This window comes from Brienomyrus brachyistius, chromosome 4 (assembly GCF_023856365.1).
Source record: "Brienomyrus brachyistius isolate T26 chromosome 4, BBRACH_0.4, whole genome shotgun sequence".
Classification (NCBI taxonomy): Eukaryota; Metazoa; Chordata; class Actinopteri; order Osteoglossiformes; family Mormyridae; genus Brienomyrus; species Brienomyrus brachyistius.
In genome coordinates, this window is record NC_064536.1 from 14,052,489 (window position 1) to 14,064,546 (window position 12,058).

Here is a 12,058-nt window from a genome sequence, read left to right on the forward strand (position 1 = left end):
ACAAGCTCAGGGTGAATAACATAGGCTAGGAGCTCTTAAAATATATGTTATTCATTATTTTATTATCATACGTAATGTTACTTTTTATTGCCTGCTAATTTATGCGTGTGGTTGTATTTGTTGTGTGTGTTTGCCAATAAACCAAGTAGAAGCTTTTGTACGTACACATGTAGGCCGATATGTAGGTCTATTCTCACACAACTCAAAATTGTAGGCTAATCGAAATTGTATATGTCTAAATATCCACCAGCAGATGCCAGGGAAAATTAAACGACCTTATAGGCTATAGTAGGCTAATAATACTGGAATTTTATAGTTATGATACTGGAAGTATATATAAGATAAGATAAGATAAGATAAGATAAGATAAGATAAGATAAGATAAGATAACCTTTATTAGTCCCACAGGTGGGAAATTTGCATTTTACAGCAGCAAAGTGGACAGTGCAAGAGAAGTAAGTAGAATGCATTAAGTCCTTAAGAAATAGCAGTAATATTAAACAATAGAAAATAAAATACAATATATACAATATGATCAAGAACTGTACAATATGCAGAAAATAAAGTATAAATGTAATGTAGGTTATATTGATTGATTGATAAATAAATAAATAAATAAATAAATAAATAAATATGTATATATACATGTTAATAGAAACAAGAAAAATGAGTATTGTAGCATAAAAATCTCAATATATGTGTGGGAGTATATGAGTACATGACTATATGAGTATATGACAGCACCATTGCAATGTAAAATATTGCATAAATCATACACTTATGTACGTCATGCCAGTTTTGTAGTTAGTCATACTGAGTTTTCTCGTATATGATTACGGCCGCTATGGTCGCCTCCACACCCCTTAGTAAAACAAACAGTTAAACTACAAACCAATTGAGCATCACTGAAGTCGCGCAACCAATCGCCTCTGCAGCTTGAAAGTGAAATTCAAGTCTTGCTTGCAAAATTTGGCCAACAAATATCCGGTTTTCTTAAACTGAGAAGGCGACTGACCAGTTAGTCAGGCGTCGCGGCATTGTCATCGCGACGAGACCGCTACTCAGATGGAGAAATCCAAAACCTTCCACATCGACGCGCTCCTGGCGACCGAACCATCGAAGGCGCCTAACCCGAAACGTCCCCTTTCTGCTTCTGGACATCGGTCCACTTTCGAATCTAATGGCAGCACCAGTAGCTTCTGCAAAACGACTCCACTGAGGATTTCCTCTTGCGTCTCCCTCTCAAAACCAGGGTGTTTAAGTACGCAGTACCCAATCCTTGGATTACATACACCCAGTTCGGCGGGCCTTTCCCCCCGTATCTCTACAGCCACCAGATCTACACCCATTCAGAGGCTTCTTACGGTTATCTCCCTGTCCTGCAATCGTACACCTTTCCGCAAGTCGCCCACCGGCATCGCCAAAGCAAACCTGTCACGTTTCCTTCGGAAAGTTTTTCAGCTGGACCACTGGCTCCGTTTTTCCGCGGCAGAGACGATTGTTCCCAGAATAAAAGGTTTGACATGTAAGTAAACCTTAACATTTTCTTTGAATTCACTTTGCCGTTCCATTATATTGGTGGATTCATTACAATCTATATCATTAAAGCAGGTATAGTTCTCTGTGTTGACCATCTGCATTTGGAGTCATATATCAAACCCATAATTTTTATGAATACACGCGCAATTGTACATTTGTGCAGAGTGCTTTACTGCAAGCATCCAGTTTGTACGGCAACTACGTTTAACAGAAATTAGTAGAACCTATATCAGTGGTATTGCTTTTATAATATGGACTCGACTGTGGCCTGTTTACCAATTAGAAAAAAAGAGAGATGAATATATGTTGTTCAACGAGAGGAAGAGAAATTCAAGGGACAGATAATGGACACTTTGAAAGTGGCAGTGAGGTGTGAAAATTAAAACATCCTAAACTGCGTACAAGACAATGGCTTTTTGTTACTTTACACATCTTGAAAGATGTTTTCAAAAGGACATCTAGTTGGGGGAAATGTATACTTTTCACCCGACTCGATTATATGGAAATGTTATTCGACTCACTGACAATGATGTGAAAAACTCTGCACAAAGTGAAATTTTTAAGGCTCACACTCAAAACAATACAACTTAATGTAATGCACACGCAATGTAATAATTGGTTGGTTATGGGTTTTTAGAACTGAAAATGACAATTCCCCTACTTTCTTACCCCACAGAGTGTCTATGTGAGACTCGCATATTTTTTTTTTTTAGATTTAAATGAACAGAGTAAACACATCATGTCATATATAGTTCTTAGTTATGTTTTTGTTATATTAAAAGGAGACATTAGTTTTTCAGTCACGCTTGTTTTTACGTTGAAATTTCAAAGCTATAGGATGGGAAAACAGGATGTCCCCATGCTTCTTTTCCAGATAGGGCACAATCTCCTTTACTTGGGAAATGCAGAAGAACAAGAACGATTTTCACGAGACAGCAGCTCTCGGAGCTGGAAAATCACTTCCGACTTAATAAATATCTCTCCAGACCGGAACGATATGAACTGGCCGCGTCTTTGATGCTTACAGAAACACAGGTAAATGTATCCAAGCAAAATCAGTTACCTTTGATCGGTCATTGTGCCCTTCCAAACGATCTCTGGGGAAAAAAAACTTGGCCGAGTGGTGTTCGATTAACGAACTACGTTTTTATCTAGGCGACTTTTTTAATAATTTGATTTATTTATAAGTAATGTTTTTTGTCATCTTTCTTAGAATAAGGACAAAGTTAAAGGTATTAAATGTTGCTTTTCAAAATAAGAAGGAACCATTGTTGCAATAATGAAATACAGTAATACAATCTGGATTTTTTTTTTAATTATAGATACATTTCATGTGACATAGAAAACAAACGTTTAAGAAATTCTTAAAACGGAGAGATTTCGAGATGATTTATTCAAACATAATAGGCCTATTAATTCGTAGACATTAATTGTCTCCTTAAAATATGTATATTCCGGTTAGGTCTTTGATTAGACAAAATAAATTCGTTACACGTCTATGATCTGGTTTGAAATAACACCACGAACAGATCTTAGACAGAATCTATTTATTTATTTCGGGGTATATATACATATATGAGGAATTTCTCTCTGCAGGTCAAAGTATGGTTTCAGAACAGGCGCATGAAGTGGAAACGAAGTAAGAAAGACGTCAGAAGATGTTGAAAAACAAAAAATAGATAAGAAAAGTGTGGGCGATTCAACGAGGTTGATTTTAACAAAAAAAAAAACGGACTGGCTGACTTAATTGATGACGACGGAGGTTTTCTGTGTGACTATTGAAACTGTTCATCAGAGGGTTTATTGGATTATGCCAGTGATACCAGCCCACGGTCATGCGAGCGCAAGGCTGTGCAATGAAAACATCTTGGTAAATCTGTCGACAGATGATCTTTTCTTAATATCAGTAGCTGACAAGTTGTGTCATGCTTGCAAATTCTACCGGAAAATTTTACATGTAAAATGTCTATTTTTGTATGTTGCATTTTGTATAGTTCATAACGGCACCTTGAGTTATTTACTTATATTTCGTACACGTTGTATATGCCTAATAAAGATAAAAAGGGTGAGAAAACCCTTTAATAAAAAGGGTTATGATGATGATGATGATGATGATGATGATGATGATGATGATGATGATGAATTACTAATGGAAATGCATAACAATGTATAAACAATATGAATATGCATAACCATAGTATTGTTATACCTATATATAGTATATAACTATTGTGAAAACAAATCAGCCCCTTCGGACAGTATAGGACAAAAGGTGCCCCTTGATTCGAAGTCCAGCATAAGACGCACGGACACATTTGATTGACGATACTTGTATGGGCAACGGAGAGACGCCACTTAACCGCATTGCACATAACAACGATACCGGATTATCTTCGTTGAATCTCGCAGGGAGACTATGTTGCCCGATGCACGGGAGGTGTGGGGTATTCACTGATCACATTATTATACTTGAACGAACGCCACATTTCAATAATAAAGCCAAACGATTTAAAAACCTGTTGTATATTATTTGACACGATTTGAATATTCTGAACAATAATTTATTGCATAGAAAACATGCATGTTGTTCCCACTATGCGCTGCGTTGCAGTGCATTGCTGCACGCGTTTCTCTGCGTTGCGCACTCCCATTGTTGACAATGAAAATACCAAAGTGTTTGCGTTTTCGACTCACTCCTTTCATTTACAAACACTAGAGACAACCATTCAGTTGTCATAGAAACGGCCAATACAGCGCAATATTAAAAACGCATTTAGACGCACAAGAACGTGGACAGTTTATAAAAGAAACTTAACGCATGCGAAAAAAATCACACAACGCTTCGCGATTTTCATTGCGTTTTTTTTTTTCTTCCCTAGCGTGAACATACCCTAACAGAAACTGTATTTGTTAGTGAAGGTTTTGGGGCATTGGCCTCCGCAAAGGCCATGTTATGTTGAATTACAGCCGTAACCGATTAATGCAGAATCGACACATTTACGTTGCAGGAGTGTAGTGGGCTATCCATACTCAACGGGGTGCAAGCGAGCAAAACAAATAGATCGCGCAGCTCTAAGCACATAAACACAGTGGACCAATTTAAACGTCCATCAACACCACCCAGGGGAGGAGTTAGGGGTCCTTTGAAGGTGCGATCACAGTCAACATCAGCCCATATAAAGCAATGGGTTTTAAAAGATGGGAAAGGAAGCTGTAAACTAACTTAATTTAAGGACACTTCAAAAACGTGTTAATATAAGGACGTGTCACAGTAAAACAGCACACTTGGAAATATGGGCACTTGCCCCCTTTAGCCTAGATAGGCTATACGTAAATAAAAAGCTTGTCAGCGTAGAAATGGCGGGAGTGCGTGTGCAATTGCATTACAATATATTAAATGTCCAACAAACTGGATAATTACTGAAACTGTTGTTGTACCCCAATTACATTTACTACATCCGTACTTGAATCACGTCTCTTGAAGTTCACTGGAGTGTTTTTCAGGACGTTTCTTTTAAATAACCACGTGATTTAAATGTATGTGATATCTCTCTATAGTACCAAACATTTGAGGAAGATGTGGAATAACGGCTCGTAATAATGGTGAAGGAACAGGGACCTTAATGCTAAATATGGAGCTAGGCGTACGTGGGAGCAAAACGTTCGTTGGTTGAACTTCACGCATAATTTCGTACGAAACTACACCGCCACGCCAGAACAATGTAGGATACGTCGTTTTGATAGTTGTTTTTGGGGGGTGAGGTGGCGATCACGATCAAAACGGAGCACAGCCTATTATTTATATTTAATTTAGATAACTCGCATGCATTTAAAAGTAATTGGGGTACAAAAAACAATTCCATCAGCTCGAATTTTTGCTCCGCTGCATCTCTTTTTCTACTTCTCCATAACTTCCAGCGCCGGTGCTTGTGGTCAACCACTCAGCAAGCTATCGCTGAATAACGAAAAACGTTTAAGACAACCTAAAATTTCAAGGGAACTTACTGCACTACATTTTTGAGTTTTGTGGACTCGAATTTTTAAGTTTAGAAGAAAACCACCTATTGCTGTGACAACTAATTATTATATTATAAATGAAGATAACAAAACAGCTCAATTAGCATGTTTATTTTAAACATGATAGTAATAACAATAGCTGACACATGTTGAGGATCCTTGTGGAGAATGACATCAAACTTGACTTTGAAGGACAGCTGTTGTGGTGCCTAGGGAGCTGAGGGAGGGGGGTCACAGGCCTTACTCAAGCCCCCCCCCCCCCCCCCCCCCGCCACCCCACACCGCACACATGGGCTTGAACTGGTGACCTTTAGTGTATGAGTAGAGAAGCTTAGCTCACACAGCCACATGTTCAGGTGTATGGAACATACGCCGAATAAGGTGCAAACACGAAAACACTATTTACAGTTTTATAACTCTTCAGAGTTTTGGCAGCGTCAGTGTCCAGAGGGGGCAGCATGGAGCTCAAGTGGGTTAAACCTCTATGCCTCCGACCCAAAAATTGCCAGTTGCCAGTTCAAACCCATGACAGGCACTGTATTTGTGTCCCTGGGCACTGCAGTGGGTGAAGCCTTAGGATGCCAAACTCCAATTTTTAAGTCTTTACACATATGAAAGATAAATCTTAAGAAAAGACAAAAGATTGGAAGAACTTTTGTCGTTAGCAATTCTTAGTATATGTACAACTAAACAGTTTAAGTTTTTATAGATATGAAAGATAATAGGTGGTTTTCTTAAAAACCTTTGAGTTGCCCTCAAAACTGAAAAATCTAATGTAGTAAGTTGCCTTGAAATTTTAAGTTGTCTTAACTTTCTTTTTTTTTTACAGTGAATAAAAAACAGCAACCGAGACCGTTTACATACATATAGCTGTGTGTTTTGTGCATGCAACAGCATGATGTGTAAAGTGCAAAAGTACAAAGTAGAGTTCAGTTCACAGTTCAAGTGTGGGGGGGGGGGGGGGGGGGGGGGTGAGGGGTGGGGGGCAGACAGTGTGTTGAGGACTCTGATGGCTTGTGGGAAAAAAGCTCTCACACTGTCTGACTGATTGGGGTTTTAATACCGCAATGGCATCTGCCAGATGGGAGCAGCGTGAAGCCTGTGTGAGAGGTGTGAGGAGTCGTGTACAATGCAGGAGGCCATTTCAATTCCAGATGAAGTTATCTGAGAAACCTGCGGTTCTTACCTGTCTGTACCGTGCAGCCATTGATGCCGAATGGCTGTGGGCACAGCGAGTGTATCTGAAGTCGACATTCATTTCTTTAGATTTGTCCACATTCAGGGACAGATCGTTCTCACTGCACCACACAGTCAGCTGAAGAACCTCCCGTCTGTGCGCTGACTCTTCACCGTGCCCGATGAGGTCCACCACAGCTGTGCCATCAGCGAACCTGATGATGTGGTTTGAGCTGCGCAAGTGCAGCTGTGGGTCAGCAGTGTGAACAGTAGTGGACTGAGGAGTTTCTCTTCTCAGCCTGGTGGTGCTAGAGATGCTGTTACTGATATTAACTGTGTCCTCTCTGACAGATATGCATCATACAACTCCGATGAGAAACAAAAGAAAACGAGGTAAAATGCCGAAAAAAATACAGTTTTACCGTAGTATTTCCTTCAGGGGTGCCACTGAAGATTTTGGGCCCCCCCTACCCAGAACAATCAGATTATGTTCCACATAGAAGTTCAGATTATGTTCCACATAGAAGTATATACGCAAAATTCAATGAGTGCATTAAGCAACTAGTCAAACATAACTGAAAAATAACATAGAAGCGTATATTCAAAATGCAAGAGATTTATTTGCCATTTGCACACGCACATTTGCACACGTACATTTGCACACGCACAAACAGTACGGGTACTTGGGAATTTCTGTGCGAAGTTCTTAGAGTCAGCAGTACAGAAGAGAAATGAGTTAAGACCAGGATAGGAAATAAGGACACAAAAGAAGTACTAAGGAACATTGTAGAGTACAATACAAATAAAAATAAGAAACAAAAATAATAAAATTATAATAAAAAATATGTAAACATTGCAGATGTACACAGAACTGTCAATCGGTAACCAACAAAGATTCGCAAGCCTTCTGCAAACACTGACGTGAATGCTGTTTTTTAACTAGGGCAATAAAACAGATTATAAACTAATTTGAAATTTGCACAAGTACGAGTACAGGTACACTGGAATGCAAGGGCGTTGCAAGCTTCCAGAATCCATATACGGAGGTGTGCATGGCATTTGCACGGCGGATTTCATTTGGCACATGGGCAGCAAACTGTGTGCTGGGCTCTGACTGAGAAATGACTAAAACAGACATAAATTATTGCACTGTGTGATCGATGTGATACTGCCAGTACCCTCTTCCTTACCAATGCACTGTAAATGCTGCTCTTATTTGGCCCTTATAAGTGACATTCCTTGGAGTTTGTGAAATTTCCTCAACACCAGAGGGCAGTAATCTATTCACTGTGTTCACAATGTATCCATCCCATCCATCCATTTGTTTTCAGTATCCGCTCGTCCATTTTGGCTTGCTGTTAGTCCAATGACTATCTCTGAATGGTATATCTGGAAAAAGTCGAATTACTACCCAATACCTTTACTTACTGCTATTTTACTTACTGTTAAACCTGTAACCTGTTTATGCTGGTTACAATAGTCTTGTTCAAATCACTCATATCTATAGTTTTCCTCACTGTACCCAAAAAATAATCTAATCAAAAACATGGACCGTGGAACCGATCCGATTAAGTGTGTGTGTGTGTGTGTGTGGGGGGGCGGGGGGGGGGGGGGGGGTAAAGTGATATCTATTTGTTTGTTTGCCTCTGAAAAACTCTGATAGAAAATGCCATGTAAAAAAAATTTAAAATTCAGGTTTTTTTATAATACAGTCAAACCTCGGATTGCGAGTAACTTGGTTTTGCGAGTGTTTTTGCAAGACGAGCAAAAATTTTTAATAGATTTTAACTTCATAAACGAGCGAGGTCTTGCAATACGAGTTTTAGGTATACGCTTTGTCTGTCAAGCAACACGTGATCACGACTGAGCCGATGCGGGGACTGTAGTAATCGTCTCCCATGCTCGGTCTCAGTCGGCGCGCCTCACTCGTATCGTCAAAATTTAGCAGAAAAGCACCATCCGAACTACGGGCACAACAGTACGAGCGATGCATTTATTGAAGGACAATGCAATGTCCACATTTCCGCGAAATTGCAAAGGAGGCAAAAGCGGCTGTCATTGGGATAGGTTCCTTGTTAAAGTCGCACAAAAAGAAAAAGATTCCAATGAGGTAACAGATAGCAGTGATTCCGTTATAGTGGAAAGTCGTCTTACAAAATAAACCCTTCTCTTCTCCTCTCGCTCGTCTCCCTCACACCATCCACGGTTCTTTTCAAATGTAAAGTGCAGGGTTAATTTGTTTTATGTATTTTTACTTTATATTTTATATTAATGATTTTATATGAATATTTTTGGGTTGTGGAACGAATCATCTGAGTTTCCACTATTTGTAATGGGAAATTCGCTTTTTTATACGAGTGCTTTGGATTACGAGCACGTTTCCGGAACGAATTATGCTCGCATCAGAGGTTTTACTGAAAGTTTTTATCGGTTTGAATTACATTTCATGTCATTGTTTTGTGATTGTTCATCAATGATTCTCCAAACGAACCCACCCCGACCTCGTTCCGTGGTCCATAGGCACTTTCACACAACTCCTGAACCTATTTCCAGAAACAATTAACTTGTGTCGTGCCTCCACAGCAGGAACTCGTCCCGATTGTAGTTCCCCGGAGGGCAGTTCCTGAACCATTTTTAGTGCCTAATCCAGACTCGGTACTTTTCATTCGAATACGAATATCTGCACACCAGCTTGCTGATTGTGAGCACAATTATCGGCGGTAAAACTTGGAAGTTACGCGGAAGTGCGGGGGAAAAATGTGCTGTGTAGTACATGGGTAACGAGCACTATAAATTCGTATTCTTATTACCATTTTCGCACCACAAGGTGGCGCCTCCGTTTAATACTTGGCAGTTTAATTTAAAGACGTTGTGAGAATTTGATTTCTGCCATAGGATCAATGCGTATTTATAATTAAATCTTTTAATAAATATGTACTGGTTTTAAAATGTGGTTCTAAAAACAATTCAAAGTCATATTTCCAACAGCGTTTGACATATGGTACAATATGCATAGCCTTTGTAAAGATTAACGCTGGAATAGGTTAAGGGTATCAGTCTGAATTGAAAGTGGAACATAAATATTATGTTATATTATTCATATAAATAGATTAGATTTATATAACTAGATTACTGAAGCAGCTTAATCCAAATTAATTAATCGATGCTAGAGCTATATTTGGTGTAATCTGAACCTGCAACAATTTTCACCCTGGGAGGGCTTATTTACAGTCACCAGCTACCAGGGAAAGAGATGTCACTAAAAGAATGCCGAGAGAAGGCATATAGACCGCACAACCTTACCTCACCATATACTATCATCCTTACCTGCTCTGGGTGGCCGTTTTCGGGGGCAGCCAGCCATAATTGACTATAGTGAGTTTCTGAGATAGAGACAGATCTGACATGTGCGAGGCAGGTGAAGGACACAGTGATGTGGTTGAGTTACTGGCCTTGTCACCAAGACACTTAACCTGCAGAGATGCAGTATTACAACACCGCAAGGAACGCTTTGCATTTGGTGCTGTTCAAAAGAGAAGAAAAATAGAATAAAAAGCAGTAATCAGTGTCATTTCAATGATTAAAAAAACACCTGAATAATATGTAAAGTACATCACATTTATTTTGGACCAAAACCCCGTGCAGTTTATTCCTCTTCTCGTGATCAGAGCATTCTGGGATTTAATCTAAGATCATCGCCATGTGGTTTAGGGAACACGGATAGATTATTTTGTTTGCACGTTTACCCCATGTCACCTGCTTCCGCGGCTACTCCGTTTTTTGCACAGTCCAGCACACCGTTCGGTAAATTAGCATATCTAAACGATATGCAGTGTGTGTTTGTACGTGGTGATATGTACCGTGCGATAGACTGGCCTTCAGACCAGGACTTTCCCCTGCCTTCTGCCCTAATCCTATACCGGCACCAGATCGTCGTCACCTGCTTGGGACAGCCGGCTCAAAGTCAGACTACGTGGGAGCAGATTGTTCCAGTAATACATCCCTGAGCCCGCTCGATTTAAAACGACCAAATTCGCCAGAAAAAAACTTCAAAAAAGCAGTCTAATCACCGTGAACCTGCCCGGTAAGTCCCACTCCCTCGCCCATACCGTTAATTGGCAGCGAGGGCTGGAGCCCCGATTCAGATCGTCCATAAAGACGACGGCACAATAAGGTCGGAACAAAGATTTCCGTTTAATCCACTTCTATCCTGTGTCACAGTTTGAAACGTCCCTGGTTTATGTCTGTCTTGGCAAACATACATAAAAATTAGCATGTACTGTAGTTTACGGTCCGGGCACGTTTTCTGCAACTAATTTGTGTCGGGGGAGGTTGGGGGTGCCGTAATAAAATAATGGCCAAAATCGGAGGAAGCTGGACCCTGCCTCTGTCTTTTTATGGCTTTGAACTCTTTCATTTTGCTGAAACCGTTTCTTGCTACTGATCATCCATCCATAAATTTGTAGGGAGGAAGTGCTGTTCAGTGTTAGCTACACGTCTCTGCATTACAGGTAGGCGGCAGAGCGAGTTTCTGCGCGGATCCCTGACCGTGAAAAGCGCCCTGTCCTAATCGCTCAATACTTCGGACTGACATCAGTGTTTTAAGTCGCTTGTTTCTACCTCACAATTGCCCACCTCCCGATAATGCTATGGGACACAGCCTTTGTTTTCTGTCACTGTTTCCCAGCAGGGATTTTAATCTTCCCCAGGTAAGTGAACGAAACGATAATAACGACTTTAATGTGTTGTTATAAATCTCAGTTTATGCACTACACTTTATTTCGTCAATGAAAACGCACGTCCGTTTTTATGTTATGTGAATTTAATTTATTTCAGGAATGGCAAGGCTCTGACCTGAAGACTGGCTTTTACTTACAGAAACTTTGGTTTCATGGCTGGTGGTGCGATTAAATTACAGAATAATAACCCCCACCCCCCCTTGCGTAATGAGACTCCCCTTAATATTCATCATGATCCGAGCTTTTTGTACTCACCTTTATTGCTTATGGATTGGTTGGTGTGGAGGGGTCCAATAACGTTTTTAATTGTTAAAACCAATACTATACAAAGTGTTGAATACTAATGGTTTAAGTAAATATCTGTTTATGCAGGTGTGGAAAAATATTAATTCACCATGGATGGAAGCGGCCATTTAAGCAGGCATTTTGCACAATACTTATATTTACATTTACCACCTGCCATGCATTTCCAAAATAGTATGGCAAGGTTTGTGACTCTGAGAGGATAAGCAGATGGATGGATGAATGGATGGATGGATGAATGGATGGAATGTAGGCCCAAATTTACATTTCTGTGTTAGTACCCT

The 12,058-nt window shown here is 39.9% G+C and overlaps 1 long non-coding RNA gene and 1 pseudogene across 1 annotated transcript; both read left to right on the forward strand.

Moving 5' to 3' along the window:
• Positions 1-1,002: 1,002 nt before the first annotated feature.
• LOC125740291 (motor neuron and pancreas homeobox protein 1-like) lies at positions 1,003-4,054 on the forward strand (annotated as a pseudogene).
• Positions 4,055-10,655: 6,601 nt separating this feature from the next.
• Positions 10,656-11,720, forward strand: LOC125740597 (uncharacterized). The gene is made up of 3 exons (XR_007397674.1): positions 10,656-10,816; positions 11,244-11,441; positions 11,569-11,720. It is a non-coding gene; the product is annotated as an uncharacterized LOC125740597 (long non-coding RNA).
• Positions 11,721-12,058: the final 338 nt, after the last annotated feature.